Source organism: Bubalus bubalis, chromosome 11 (genome assembly GCF_019923935.1).
Source record: "Bubalus bubalis isolate 160015118507 breed Murrah chromosome 11, NDDB_SH_1, whole genome shotgun sequence".
NCBI classification, from domain to species: Eukaryota; Metazoa; Chordata; class Mammalia; order Artiodactyla; family Bovidae; genus Bubalus; species Bubalus bubalis.
In genome coordinates, this window is record NC_059167.1 from 102,026,906 (window position 1) to 102,040,282 (window position 13,377).

At 41.7% G+C, this 13,377-nt stretch overlaps 1 protein-coding gene, 1 long non-coding RNA gene and 1 pseudogene across 2 annotated transcripts in view; all 3 read right to left on the bottom strand.

Moving 5' to 3' along the window:
• The window catches only part of LOC123328270, a 29,274-nt gene extending 24,318 nt beyond the window's left edge, over nucleotides 1-4,956 (bottom strand). The window contains exon 1 of the long non-coding RNA XR_006543114.2: nucleotides 101-4,956. This is a non-coding gene — a long non-coding RNA (uncharacterized LOC123328270). The remainder of the gene's footprint in view (nucleotides 1-100) is intronic.
• Nucleotides 1-13,377, bottom strand: part of MCC (MCC regulator of WNT signaling pathway) — a 523,821-nt gene that overhangs the window by 348,616 nt on the left and 161,828 nt on the right. The gene's annotated exons all lie outside the window — the stretch shown is intronic.
• On the bottom strand, nucleotides 9,785-11,420 carry LOC102394752 (annotated as a pseudogene).

Genomic DNA, 13,377 nt, shown 5'->3' on the forward strand with positions numbered 1-13,377 from the left:
GTAGGCTGCAGTCCATGGGGTCGCTAAGAGTCAGACACGACTGAGCGACTTCACTTTCACTTTTCACTTTCATGCATTGGAGAAGGAAATGGCAACTCACTTCAGTGTTCTTGCTCGGAGAATCCCAGGGACGGGGGAGCCTGGTGGGCTGCCGTCTATGGGGTCGCACAGAGTCGGACATGACTGAAGCAACTTAGCAGCAGCAGCAGCAGTGACGGTTGGGGGAGGGGTCAGGCTTGAAAGAGGACTGGCCATCTAAAGAATAGATGAGATGATACAGGCAAGGCCCTTTCATCAATATCTAACACATAACAAACACTTACCAAATGTGACCAATTGTTATTAGTAGTAATAGTAAGACACATAAGTCCTCTCCCTGCTTCTGTTTCTACGAGAAGGTTTTGCCTTTGTCTGTGGCACAAGGATTATTACATCAGAGACCAAGGGAGACAGGACTGGGCAAGGCGTGACTCCTCTGCCCCTGAAGAATCTGCTGTCCAGGTAAGGTGGGGTCTACCTCTGTTTCCACTAACTACTCTTCCTCTCCACATTTAAGTGTAGCTGAAGAAAGCCTACAGCATTCTTGCCAATAAGATTTAGGTCTCTGGGTTTCAAATGCATCTTTGATAGATGCTTCTGACTGCATCAAAGTGGCAGGTGCATTCCTCTCCACATTTAATGCTAATCTCCCCTGTCATCTTGGCATAAATTAACTACATAACCATGTCAGGAGGCCCCAACATAAATCCATCAGGAGTTTTAATTATTCTCCAGTGACACCGTCTTATATAAAATCAGAGGAATGAAAACCTGACCAGTGACTCTGCATGTGTGTGTGTGGTGGCAGAGGCTATCCCCCGAACAGCCAGGGCACCTACAAAGGAATAAGATGGAGAGCCCGCACCCAGTTCAGGATGTGTGAGACAGCACTGCACTCTGAGGTTGGCCGGGGGGATGATCTCACAGTGGAACTGCTGGCGGTATCACTCTGTTCTCTGAGGGCACATAAACGATGGTTATAAGGTCAGAGGAAGACAAACCTGCCGTCAAACCTCAGCCTGCTGCATCGTCACTGCTTCATCCAGGCAACCTCTCCAATCCTGCAGTTTCTCATCTGTAAACAGGGATCATAACCATGTACATCACAACAGGTTGTTGTGAGAATCAAGCAAGATAATGTATGCAAGGCACTTAACGTGATACGTATATAGCACATGCTCAGTAAATATTAGCAACACTAAGAGAAACGCAGAGGAAGTCCCTGGTCTGTTTCACAGCACAGGTTGCTCCGAGGGTCTAGGTGCCCTTCCTCTCACCCGTGACCTGGAGGGGGAATTCAAAGAAGAGTATCTTATCTCTCTCCTGTATTTAAGAGTAAACTTAGTGAACATTTAAAAATAAATATAAAGGAACACAATTGTGTCAGATTTCACAAATCCAAGCACAACCCCCGGCAAATTCATTCAATACATAAAATGTATCCAGGCACACCACATTTTAGTGTGCTTTGCTTTATTGCCCTTCAAAGAAACAGCGTTTTTTACAAACTGAAGGTTTGTGGCAACGAGTCTGTAGGTGTCACTTTTGCAAAAGGATTTGCTGCCTTCATTTCTCTGTGTCACATTTTGGTAATTCTTGCAATATTTTAAATGTTTAAGTTATTATTATATGTGTTATAGTGATCTGTGATCAGTGACCTTTGATGTTACTCCTAAGACCTCCTGAAGGCTCAGGGGATGGTTAGAATTTTTCAGCAATAAAGAATTTTTTAATTAAGGTATGTATATTGGTTTTTTATTCATAATGCTATTGTACACTTACCAGACTATCATAAAGAGTAAAGATAACTTTTATATGCATTGGGGAAAAAAAGCATTCATGCCATTCACTTTATTTTGACAATTGCAATATCTGAGATTATGCCTATAAATTAAGGGACTCACATAATCCAGTGTTAGAGGCTTACTTTTTTTTTTTTCCAAAGAAACAGTCCAACAACCAAAAATAATTAAAAAGAAATCAAATCCTTTATTTAGGTTCCTCAGATTTCATCAAAGACAGATTCATAAATAACCCACTGAGATATTTCTCAGTGTCCCTTTGCTTTCCTCCTGAACTTCATTACACTCTTCAGCCACACTGGACCTTCTCTCTCTGCCACCACAGGGCCTGGTGGCTCTACTAACTCCCAGCTCTCACCCAGCCCTGCTCCTGACTGTGCAGGTCAGCTTCGCCTCTCCCTACCGAGAGGTAGGCAGGAGAGGTAAAGCCGAGCTGAAATATAATTCTCCTTAGTGGGCAGCTCTGCAGACTCACACTAATGGTTGTTACCTCTTCATACACAAATACAAGATGACCTCACTCTACCTTTCTTTCTCATTCTTTTTTTTAAAATTTATTATTTTATTTTGGCTACACTGGGTCTTCATCGCAGTGTGTGGTCTTTCTCTAGTTGCAGTGCACAGGTTCTCTAGTCGTAGTGCTCGGGCTTAGTTGCCCTGCAGCATGTGGGACCGTAAGTTCCCTGACCAGGAATCAAACCTGCGTCCCTTGTTTTAGAAGGCAAATTCTTAACTCTTGGATCATGCATTAAGTCCCTATTTTTCCTCACTCTTAATTCAAGACTTTATTTGCGAGGATGCAAAGATAGAAAACCTTACTACTCCAGATGAGAAATGTATGTTTCCTATCTCTCCTTCTCCCTGTGTTTAGAAAAGAAAAGGGTCATGAGATGGTCATTAATATAACTCTGTTATTAAAACTCCACTGAGATAAATCACTGCAAGAAGGATGGAAAAGAAACTACAAGGAATGATAGACAGGGTGCTGCCAAGCAGCTGATCTATTTTCATAAAACACTTCAGACATAAATGGCATTTATATGATGTGGAGGAGCCTTCCCTCCCCTCCCCTAATGCAGGAAGGGCAGGGAAATGCAGACAGTGGTAACTGTCAGGTGTCTAGATATGGGGCCACTGCCCTCTAGTGTGTACTTTAAAATCTGTCAAATACTTTGATCTAGGAAATCAGAGATCTTTACCCCAATGGCAGTAGAAAAACAGAATAAAATGTGTTCACATTTTATTGTTGAACTACCCAGCAGAATCATTTTAAAATAATGTAAGTTATTAATAGTGAGACTTGATGGCTTTCAACCACCTTCTCACACTCTTATCAGGCCCTAAAAATGGATTTATTGTTTTCAATCCAATAGATGGCCTAAAGGACAGAAGAGATATTAAAAACTGACAAATGGTGTGGCACAGACCCTGGCATCCAGAACAGATGCCTGCACAATGCCAGCTGGCAGTGGTGCTGGGCCCCCCAGGGCTGGCACTCACCCCTTAGAGGCTGAATCACTGGGAGGCAGGGGCCTCCTGAGAGGAGGCCAGGTAGCCAGGAGAGGCGTGGTCTGTCACAAAAGGATGTCAAGGTCTGAACAAGTGGCTGTCTGGACCAGAGTGTTCTGGCTGAACAGTAGCTCACCAAACAGATTAGAGAACATAAAAGCACAGTACCACCTAGCAGGGCAGAAGAGTGACCCGGAGTCCAACAGAAAGATGCTAAGGAGAGGTGCAGGGGTCCTTTGCCTCCATAGCAGCTGTTTCTTCTCCTGCCAATGACAGGACACATGGCCCCAGCGCAGGGCAGGGGCGTGGTGGTGTCAGTGCGGGGCTGTCAGTTTCCCGTCTCCTCCTCTCTGTGTAACAGTAAGTAGAGAGTTTGATCTGGGTCTCCACATCTCTTGAAGTGAGAGATTAGACCGGGGTTTTTTTCTAAGAGCCCTTTTATCTTTAGGTAAGAATTATTATCCTTTTTCATGATCCAGTTTTTTTAAAAGAATCCTACATCCAAGCTTATTTACTATAGTTTCTAATGATATCTTTGAGACAGCTCCTAGCTCATAAAGCTGCTCAGTAAATGTCTCAAAATCTTCTTGAAAGATCTGATTTCTTCACAATGCTTACATTTCTGTTTCTAATTTGTACCCCAAATTAATCTACTTGTAAGTAACTCTCAAAGATTTGTTTCTGATACTGGCTGAGGGTAACAGCCATAACACTACACTTTACTGAGCATCAATTAATATCTACCTGAGGCTCTACATTAAACACTTTATATGTGTCACCCATTTAATTCCCATGACAACCATATGAGGAAGGGGTTGTTATTACTATTTTCCTTAATGCAGAGGCTAAAACAGGTTAAATGACTTGTCCAAAGTCATATTTAAGAGCCCAATGTCTGTCATTAAAGTTTACATCCTCAGATTCCTCTAACTGAGAACAGAGAACCTCTCCAGGAAAAAAAAATTTAGAACATAAACCACTGATCCTGCATTTGCAGATTTTATACTATTAATAGCAATAATATTAACAGCAACAGCCTTAAAAAGCATCTTCATTTTCATAAATACCTTTGTCAAATTTAAAGTTCTTTCCCAAAAGAATACTATCATTTCAATACGATATCAGAACCTAATCTCAAATTTATGATTGCACAGTATTTTATAGATTTGTGTATTTGTGAAGACTTTTTAACAACTCAATCTTTGTGAAGAATTAGAATACACCATAATAAACCATCTCTGTATATAGTGGAAATCCCCCCAAAGACAAATAAATATCCAAAGAAATCTTCCTTTCTGGTCCCTCTTTTTGAAGAGCACTGGGGGCAAGTTCCATATGCTTTCATGCCACGTACTTAACAAAGTGAAAGTGTTAGTTGCTCAGTCGTGGCTGACTCTTTGTGACCCAATGGACTGTAGCCTGCCAGGCTCCTCTGTCCATGGAATTCTCCAGGCAAGAACACTGGAGAATTGGAGGGCACAGTCATTCCCTACTCAAGTGGATCTTCCCAATCCAAGGATCAAACCCAGGTCTCCTGCACTGTATGCAGATTTGTTACCATCTAAGCCACCATGGAAGCTAAAATGATAGAACTTCCCTGGTGGCTCAGTGGTAAAGAATCCACATGGAAAATGCAGGAAATGGCTACTTACTCCAGTAAATCCCATGGACAGAGGAGTCTGGGGACCTAAAGTCCATGGGGCCACAAGAACTGGACATGACTTAGTGACTAAACCACCACCACCACAAATTGACACTTGCCATCTACCTCTACAAGAATCAAACTAGGAGCTTCTGCAGCTACTGACCTTCAACATCCCCTTACAGGAGTTCAGGGTGGAGATCAGGAATGAGGCACTTTGGGCTCTGGGAAAAACTGGCAGAACAGGTTTTCAGATAGATATTTTCAGTAGATGATTTTATGAGCCCAATTCTTGCCTCTCCTCATATCTAGAAAAGCACTAAAAATCCTTCAGGGTGATGTATGCGCCTCATGACTGGCAGTAACCTTCACTAGACTACCAGAAACCTTCTGCATAAAACATGTGCCTGATTGCATGTACCTTCACCAAAATCACATATATACTGACTCCCCACTACCTCTTTGGGGCAGTTTCTCAGCACTATCTGAAATGCTGTCTCCCAGACTATTGTCCTCATTTTGCCCCTAAAGGTAGCACTAGTGGTAAAGAACCCTCCTGCCAATACAGGAGACATAAAGAGACACCGGTTCGATCCCTGGGTTGGGAAGATCCCCTGGAGGAGGGCATGGAAACCCACTCCAGTATTCTTGCCTGGAGAATCCCCTGGACAAAAGAGCCTGAAGGGCTACAGTCCACGGGGTAGTGAAGAGTTGGACACGACTGAAGTGACTTAACACACACACACACAACTTAATTACGTCTCTTACATTGTGCATGTTTTTCAGTTGACAGTAGCTTTGTATATACACCCAGACTCTCCTCTGTGCTGATGGATTGAACCAACACGACTTGTTTACAAAACCTGAGAGAAACTGCCCCTGTAACAGTGCTACATTGGTTAATGCCCATCTACACAACTTTCACTAGCAGTAAACAAAAAACGAGGGAGTGTTGAACTATAATTTTCAAAAAAGGAAAAATATGACTTTCATATAAGTATAGGATGAAGATTTTTCTTAACATGTATTTAATTCATTGAGGAACCCAGAATAATAAATCTGATTCATGGAAGGAGAATGCTAGAATAAGATGTTAGTTACAAAACTGGTTAATGTCTTACAAATGTAAAAAAAATGTAACATTTGAGGATATCTTTTCTGCTGAATAAAAATAATTTGCATCTCTACCAGATAAAAAACACTGATAATTCATAATTCATCAACCTTCTGCAAATTAACATCACATTTAAATAGTCTGTATCCTAATTAACAGTTTAGGGGAGGAAATATAATTTTCCCTCTGCCTTCTGAATTCTTAGCTGAGGCACTATAAGACAAATTAATGAGAGAAAAATAAGTTTATTAACATATACAAAAAACAAGTTTATTAACTCATATGTACTTGAGACATATCCAGGGAAAAACGAATATCTTCCAAGGTGGCTTAGAATTCAAGATTAAATGCTATTTCAATAGGGAAAGGGTCGGGGAATGTAGGACTCTGAGAGGAGAGTAAATGGTTTTCAGGAAAGATGAAAGGGCCCTTAGAAGAATAGGGGGAGGTATGATTGCTTGTAACAAAGTCTGTGAGGGTGTGGTGCCAACTTCTATTCTCCTCTCCACTGATAGGAGTCAATCTTCTCTGGTTGATGATAGTGATAGGAAGAGGATCTCTGACAACTGAGTTCTTTTTGGAGGATCAGTTTTTAGGCAGATAAGGGAAGTTCATGAAATCCTTATTGCCAAATTCAGACTTAAATTGAAGAAAGTAGGGAAAACCACTGGACCATTCAAGTATGACCTAAATCAAATCCCTTACGATTATTATGCAGTGGAAGTGAGAAATAGATTTAAGGGGCTAGATCTGATAGACAGAGTGCCTGATGAACTATGGATGGAGGTTCATGACACTGTACAGGAGGCAGGGATCAAGACCATCCCTAAGAAAAAGAAATGCAAAAAAGCAAAATGGCTGTCCGAGGAGGCCTTACAAATAGCTGAGAAAAGAAGAGAAGTGAAAAGCAAAGAAGAAAAGGAAAGATATACCCACTTGAATGCAGAGTCCCAAAGAACAGCAAAGAGAGATAAGAAAGCCTTCCTCAGTGATAAGTGCAAAGAAATAGAGGAAAACAACAGAATGGAAAAGACTAGAGATCTCTTCAAGAAAATCAGAGATACCAAGGACACTTCATGCAAACATGGCCTCACTAAAGGACAGAAATGGTATAGACCTAACAGAAGCAGCAGATATTAAGAAGAGGTAGCAAGAATACACAAAAGAACTATACAAAAAAGATCTTCATGACCCAGATAATCACGATGGTGTCATTACTCACCTAGAGCCAGACATCCTGGAATGTGAAGTCAAGTGGGCCTTAGGAAGCATCACTATGAACAAAGCTAGTGGAGGTGATGGAATTCCAGTTGAAGTATTTCAAATCCTAAAAGATGATGCTGTGAAAGTGCTGCATTCAATATGCTAGAAAATTTGGAAAACTCAGCAGTGGCCACAGGACTGGAAAAGGTCAGTTTTCATTCCAATCCCAAAGAAAGGCAATGCCAAAAAATGCTCAAACTACCGCACAATTGCACTCATCTCACATGCTAGTAAAGTAATGCTCAAAATTCTCCAAGCCAGGCTTCAACAGTACGTGAACTGTGAACTTTCAGATGTGCAAGCAGGTTTTAGAAAAGGCAGAGGATCCAGAGATCAAATTGCCAACATCTGTTCGGTCATTGATAAAGCAAGAGAGTTCCAGAAAAACATCTATTTCTGTTTTATTGACTATGCCAAAGCCTTTGACTGTGTGGATCACCACAAACTGCATAATTCTTAAAGAGATGGGAATACTAGACTACCTGATCTGCCTTTTGAGAAATCTGTATGCAGGTCAGGAAGCAACAGTTAGAACTGGACATGGAACAACAGACTGGTTCCAAATAGGAAAAGGAGTACGTCAAAGCTGTATATTGTCACCCTGCACATTTAACTTATAAGCAGAGTACATCATGAGAAATGCTGGACTGGATGAAGCACAAGCTGGAATCAAGACTGCTGGGAGAAATATCAATAACCTCAGATATGCAGATGACACCACCCTTATGGCAGAAAGTGAAGAAGAACTAAAGAGCCTCTTGATGAAAGTGAAAGAGGAGAGTAAAAAAGTTGGCTTAAAGCTCAACATTCAGAAAATGAAGATCATGGCATCTGGTCCCATCACTTCATGGCAAATAGATGGGGAAACAGTGGAAACAGTGTCAGACTTTATTTTTGGGGGGTTCCAAAATCACTGCAGATGGTGACTGCAGCCATGAAATTAAAAGACGCTACTCCTTAGAAGAAAAGTTTGACCAAACTAGATAGCATATTCAAAAGCAGAGACATTATTTGCCAACAAAGGTCCATCTAGTCAAGGCTATGGTTTTCCCAGTAGTCATGTATGGATGTGACTGAGAGTGGACTATAAAGAAAGCTGAGTGCTGAAGATTTGATGCTTTTGAACTGTGGTATTGGAGAAGACTCTTGAGAGTCCCTTGGACTGCAAGGAGATCCAACCAGTCCATTTTAAAGGATATCAGTGCTGAATATTCATTGGAAGGACTGATGATGAAGCTGAAACTCCAATATTTTGGCCACCTGATGCGAAGAGCTGACTCATTTGAAAAGACCCTGGTGCTGGGAAAGATTGAGGGCAGGAGGAGACGGGGACAACAGAGGATGAGATATTTGGATGGCATCACCAACTCAATGGACATGGTTTTGGGTGGACTCTGGGAGTTGGTGATGGACAGGGAGGCCTGGCATGCTGCGGTTCATGGGGTCACAAAGAGTTGGACACGACTGAATGACTGAACTGAACTGAACTGAAGCGGGGTTCAGAAAAAGCCTCTTCCTTGAATTTGCTGTTTTTCAAGTGCCTGCAGCTCCAAATAGTTAAAATACCCAAAGGGCATTTTTTCTGGTGGTATGACCTGAACTCCTACAGTCATGTTTGAGGTGGTAATACTCTGCTGCCTTTCACTCATAAACAGGAAGCCAAACAGGGCTACATCTTCTATAGTACCACCTGATTTGCAGGGAGACCTAATATGACTTTGTAGGCATAACCAGTAATGCTTCATTTCCAAATTTTTGATAACTTTTTAAGAATTTTCAGACTCCTTGATGAATGATTTTGAAATCCAGCTTCAGTGAGTTGGAAATGACAATTCAAGATTCTGAAAAAATTTTTTTTATCAAGTCCCACATTCCAGACCCTTCCATAGTGACTCTTAAATATCCAATATTTCATTTGCACTGCCCTAAATTTCTGAAAACATGAACATTGATACGCATGCCATAAGATTAAGAATTTTGTTTTTTTGATTCTGAACAATGTCCAGAAGAGGGTGCCGGCAGAACAACCAGCCTTGCTCCAACCTCAAAGCCAGGACACATCCTCTTGACCAAAGGTTTCACTGTGGTAATCCCAAACTTGTCAAGTATTGTATTGATCATAGCATGATGTTAGGATCATCAGCATCACACTAAACAATAATACAAAAGGAGACGTGGAAAGTTCTTAAAGTAAAAGCATCTCAGGGATACACAAAAAAATTGGTGACGGTCTTTTTACATGAGGGAAGACGTAGGAGACAAAGAATGACTTTAACTTTTCATCAACTTTCTATATTGATTCAAATACTTTGTATCTTGTGCATGACTTCTTTTATAGTATAATCAGTCATAATACTTAATCAGTAGCAATAAATATTTCTTTATAAAAATTAATACACCTGATAATGAATACTTAAAAAAAAAACATGCAGCATGGCTGAGAGAATCTGTGGAGGAACTGATATTTTGTTCAGGAATTTATCAGTGTTGTAGGTAGAAAACAAAACTTCAGTTGTGTTTTATGCCTTATAATACTTAAACATGTCACTATTCAGAATCAATATTATAATTTATACTTGCACTCTTGCACTACTCAGAATCTATAACATTATAATTTATACTTGCCCTCATGAAATATAAATCTTTGGAGAGAAAAATTCATCAGAGAACAGGTGGTACATCTTTCCCATTGTCTCTTGTTTGCTAAACTGAAGTGTCTCATTTTGTTTTGCTGATGGTTTTAGGAGCAGGGTGCAGATTGCCCTGGCAGTTTCTCTGCTGCTCTGAGATGTGAGTCATCTTAGCTCTGCTGGAACTGTGTTTCCCAAAGTTCTTTCTTTCTTTTTTTTTTTTTTGTAACTGAAGAGCCTTTATAAGTAGTTTATATTGTCTAGACCCGAGGTATGCAGCAAACCCAGTCTGGAGCAAAATGGGAAATAACATCTTTCTAAAGACAGGCTTAGAAATCCTAATCCAGTAATTTAAGATGTTTCCTTTCTCTGGTAGCAGGGCTGAATTTTACCTAGCTGCTAGGCCACCATTCACAGGGATAGCCAAGAAAACGGTACAGGCCACCGAAAACAAGACCAACCAATCCACCTCGTGTTACGGTGCAGGTTTCACACTGCAGATCACCTGTATTCAAAGGTAAACTTACAAAACCTTTGTAAGATACATTTGCTGTCAAAAATGGTATCACTGCCATTGGTAAGCCAGCAGCTATACGAGCCTGTGTCACATGTAAGATGCGTCGAAAAAGACTATTTGCTATTAGGCCACAGAGAGCAGCATTAAGTCCAACATATGTTGATCCATTTTCAAGCAGATTCCGTTCTGCTTCTGGGAGTTGGTTAATTTTTCTGGCTATGATATCAATTAAGTTTTCCTTGATGATAGTACCATCTGGTTCATGATTTTCCATCTTGAGCCTTACGCGCTCCTCCATGCAGCCGCGGCCTCCGCGGGTCGCTCCGGCCCCGGGAGGGCTCATGCCAGGCTCCGCTCGAGTCTCCCGGGCGTGGCCATTTTGGGCGCCACGTGACCGGCCCGAGGCAAAAGTTCTCTTTCTTATATGGTTCTGATGGCCATAAGAGAAGCTCTGTACGAAGACCAGAAGGTAGAAATGAAGAAGTCATACTTTTTATGCTCTGAAAGTTGTTGCGAGTCTGCTGCCTGCTTACTTGGTGCATCAGACTTGTAGCAACTTCAGTTCCTCCAGGCCTCTTCCTTCAGTGTCTCTGAGTCCTGGGCCAGGTGTGTGTGTGGTTCCTTGATAATGAGTGTCAGCTCTCCTGTAGGTCACCCACAGCACTGAGGTTGGAATGGTTCAGAGACAGAACTGGGTCCCAGTTTGTCCTCAGGGATCCCAATCTGTGCTCGTGCACTCCCATCTGTTCTCTACATCCAGCTTGCCTTCGTATCTGCTCATGTGCCGGGCCTAGAGCTACTCTAGGCTCAACACAGACGAAGAATCACAGCCTGCACAGACTGTCCTACCGTACAGCCTTTATTCTTTTTTGAAGTATACTTGATTTACAATGTTGTGTTAATTTCTGCTGTATAGTAAAGTGATTCAGTGTTATATATACATATATATGCATTCTTTTTTATATTCTTTTCCATTATGGTTTATCTCAGGGTATTGAATATAGTGGGGCTTCCCTGGTGGCTCAGATGGTAAAGAATCTGCCTGCAATGCAGGAGACCTGGGTTCAATCCCTGAGTTGGGACGATCCCCTGGAGAAGGAAGTGGCAACCCACTCCAGTATTCTTGCCTGGAGAATTCCATGGAAAGAGGAGTCTGGCGGACTACAGTCCATAAGGCTGCAAAGAGTCAGATGTGACTGAGCGACTATGACTTTCATTGAATATAGTTCCCTGTGCTATACAGTAGGACCTTGTTGTTTATCCATTCTATACATAGTAGTTTGTATCTGTTAATCCCAAACTCCCACTCCATTCTTCTCTCATCCCCTCTTTCTCTTGGCAACCACAAGGCTGTTCTCCATGTCTGTGAGTCATTTTCTGTAGATCCTTTATTCTATATCATGGGTAGTCATTCTGCTTCTCAGATAAAACTCTAATTGCTACAAGTTTCCATGTACAACATCACTTTGTTGGCTTTCCATTTGAACAATGTGTTAAACCTCAAAGTTATAATATCCACTGTGTTTGGTAGAAGGAGAAGATGACAGGTAATTGCTAGCAGAAGAATGGATGTCTAGAAAGGTAAATGTTGTGTAGGATGCTCCCAGAAGTATCTCAATGTTAGAAATGCCTGTGTGAGTTTATCACCTCATATCTCCAAATCCACCTTCCCTGGACATTTCTCCTCTCTCAGTAGGGACACTGGAGCACTCCTGGGGGAAGAAGAGGATGCTCTTTCTGTTGTACTCTTCCCTGCTTCCTCTCGGGGTGGGTGGAGGTCAGTAGGACATCTAGGTAAGCACTCATTTCCAGTAAGTTTCAGGGGCACCAGCTGAGAGACTTCTCAGTGGGTTTTGCCACTACTCTGGTGGACAGTTTCCTAGAGGATTCCTCTGTGGGCACTTTCTTGGTGATGCCCCAGTGGGTGGCAACCCACAGTTGGGTTGACAGGAGGGCTGGCTTCCTGCTGCATCTCAGGGAATTTCTCTGCCATGCAGGGGGTACTAGCTGCTCCATTTCAATGAAGTCTGAACCTCAGCACTGGGTAAAGGAAGGGCCCTCTTTCAAATATGTTCCTTCCTTGGGTATTCTGACTCAGTTTTAGAGGGAGTGACTTCTCTTCACATGTGCTATTCCTGGATTTATTAGATTTTCTTGATTCCTCAGTAGGTAATCACCTGCTTCTAGTTAATAATTTTTTACATTAAACTTTCCCGGTGTGAAATATGATGTGTTTCCTATCTCTTAAATGGGCACTGATAAAATATCTTTTGATATTTTTTTTTGGCCATGCCATGTGGCTTGTGGACTCTTAGTTCCCTGACCAGGGATTGAACCTGTGCCCTCTGCAATGGAAGCATGAAGTCCTAACCATTGGATCACTAGGGAATTCCCCAAATATCTTTTGGTCTTCATCGTTGTCATGCTCAGTTGTTCAGTGGTGTCTGACTCTTGTGACCCCATGGACTACCAGGCTCCTCTGTCTATGGAATTTTCCAGGGAAGAATGGAGTGGGTTGCCATTTCCTTCTCCAGGAGATCTTCGCAACCCAGGGATCAAACCCGTGTCTCTTGCATCTCCTGTACTGACAGGAGGGTTCTTTACCACTAGCACCACCTGTGAAGCCCTTTTGCTCTTAGTAGCTACTTAAAAAAAAAAAACCCAAACCCCAGAATTATATTAGTTCAAGATTTGTTTTAGAAAGAACATAAATTACTCTTATGCGGTTATATAAGTGAAGGGATTGCCCAAGTGTGCAATTTAGAGAGGCAATTTGCTTTCTTTGGCCACTTTTAAGAGGTATTTCTTGAACTGGGCTCCCTGGATCCCTGTAAGCAGACTTAAGTCAACTATTTCTATGA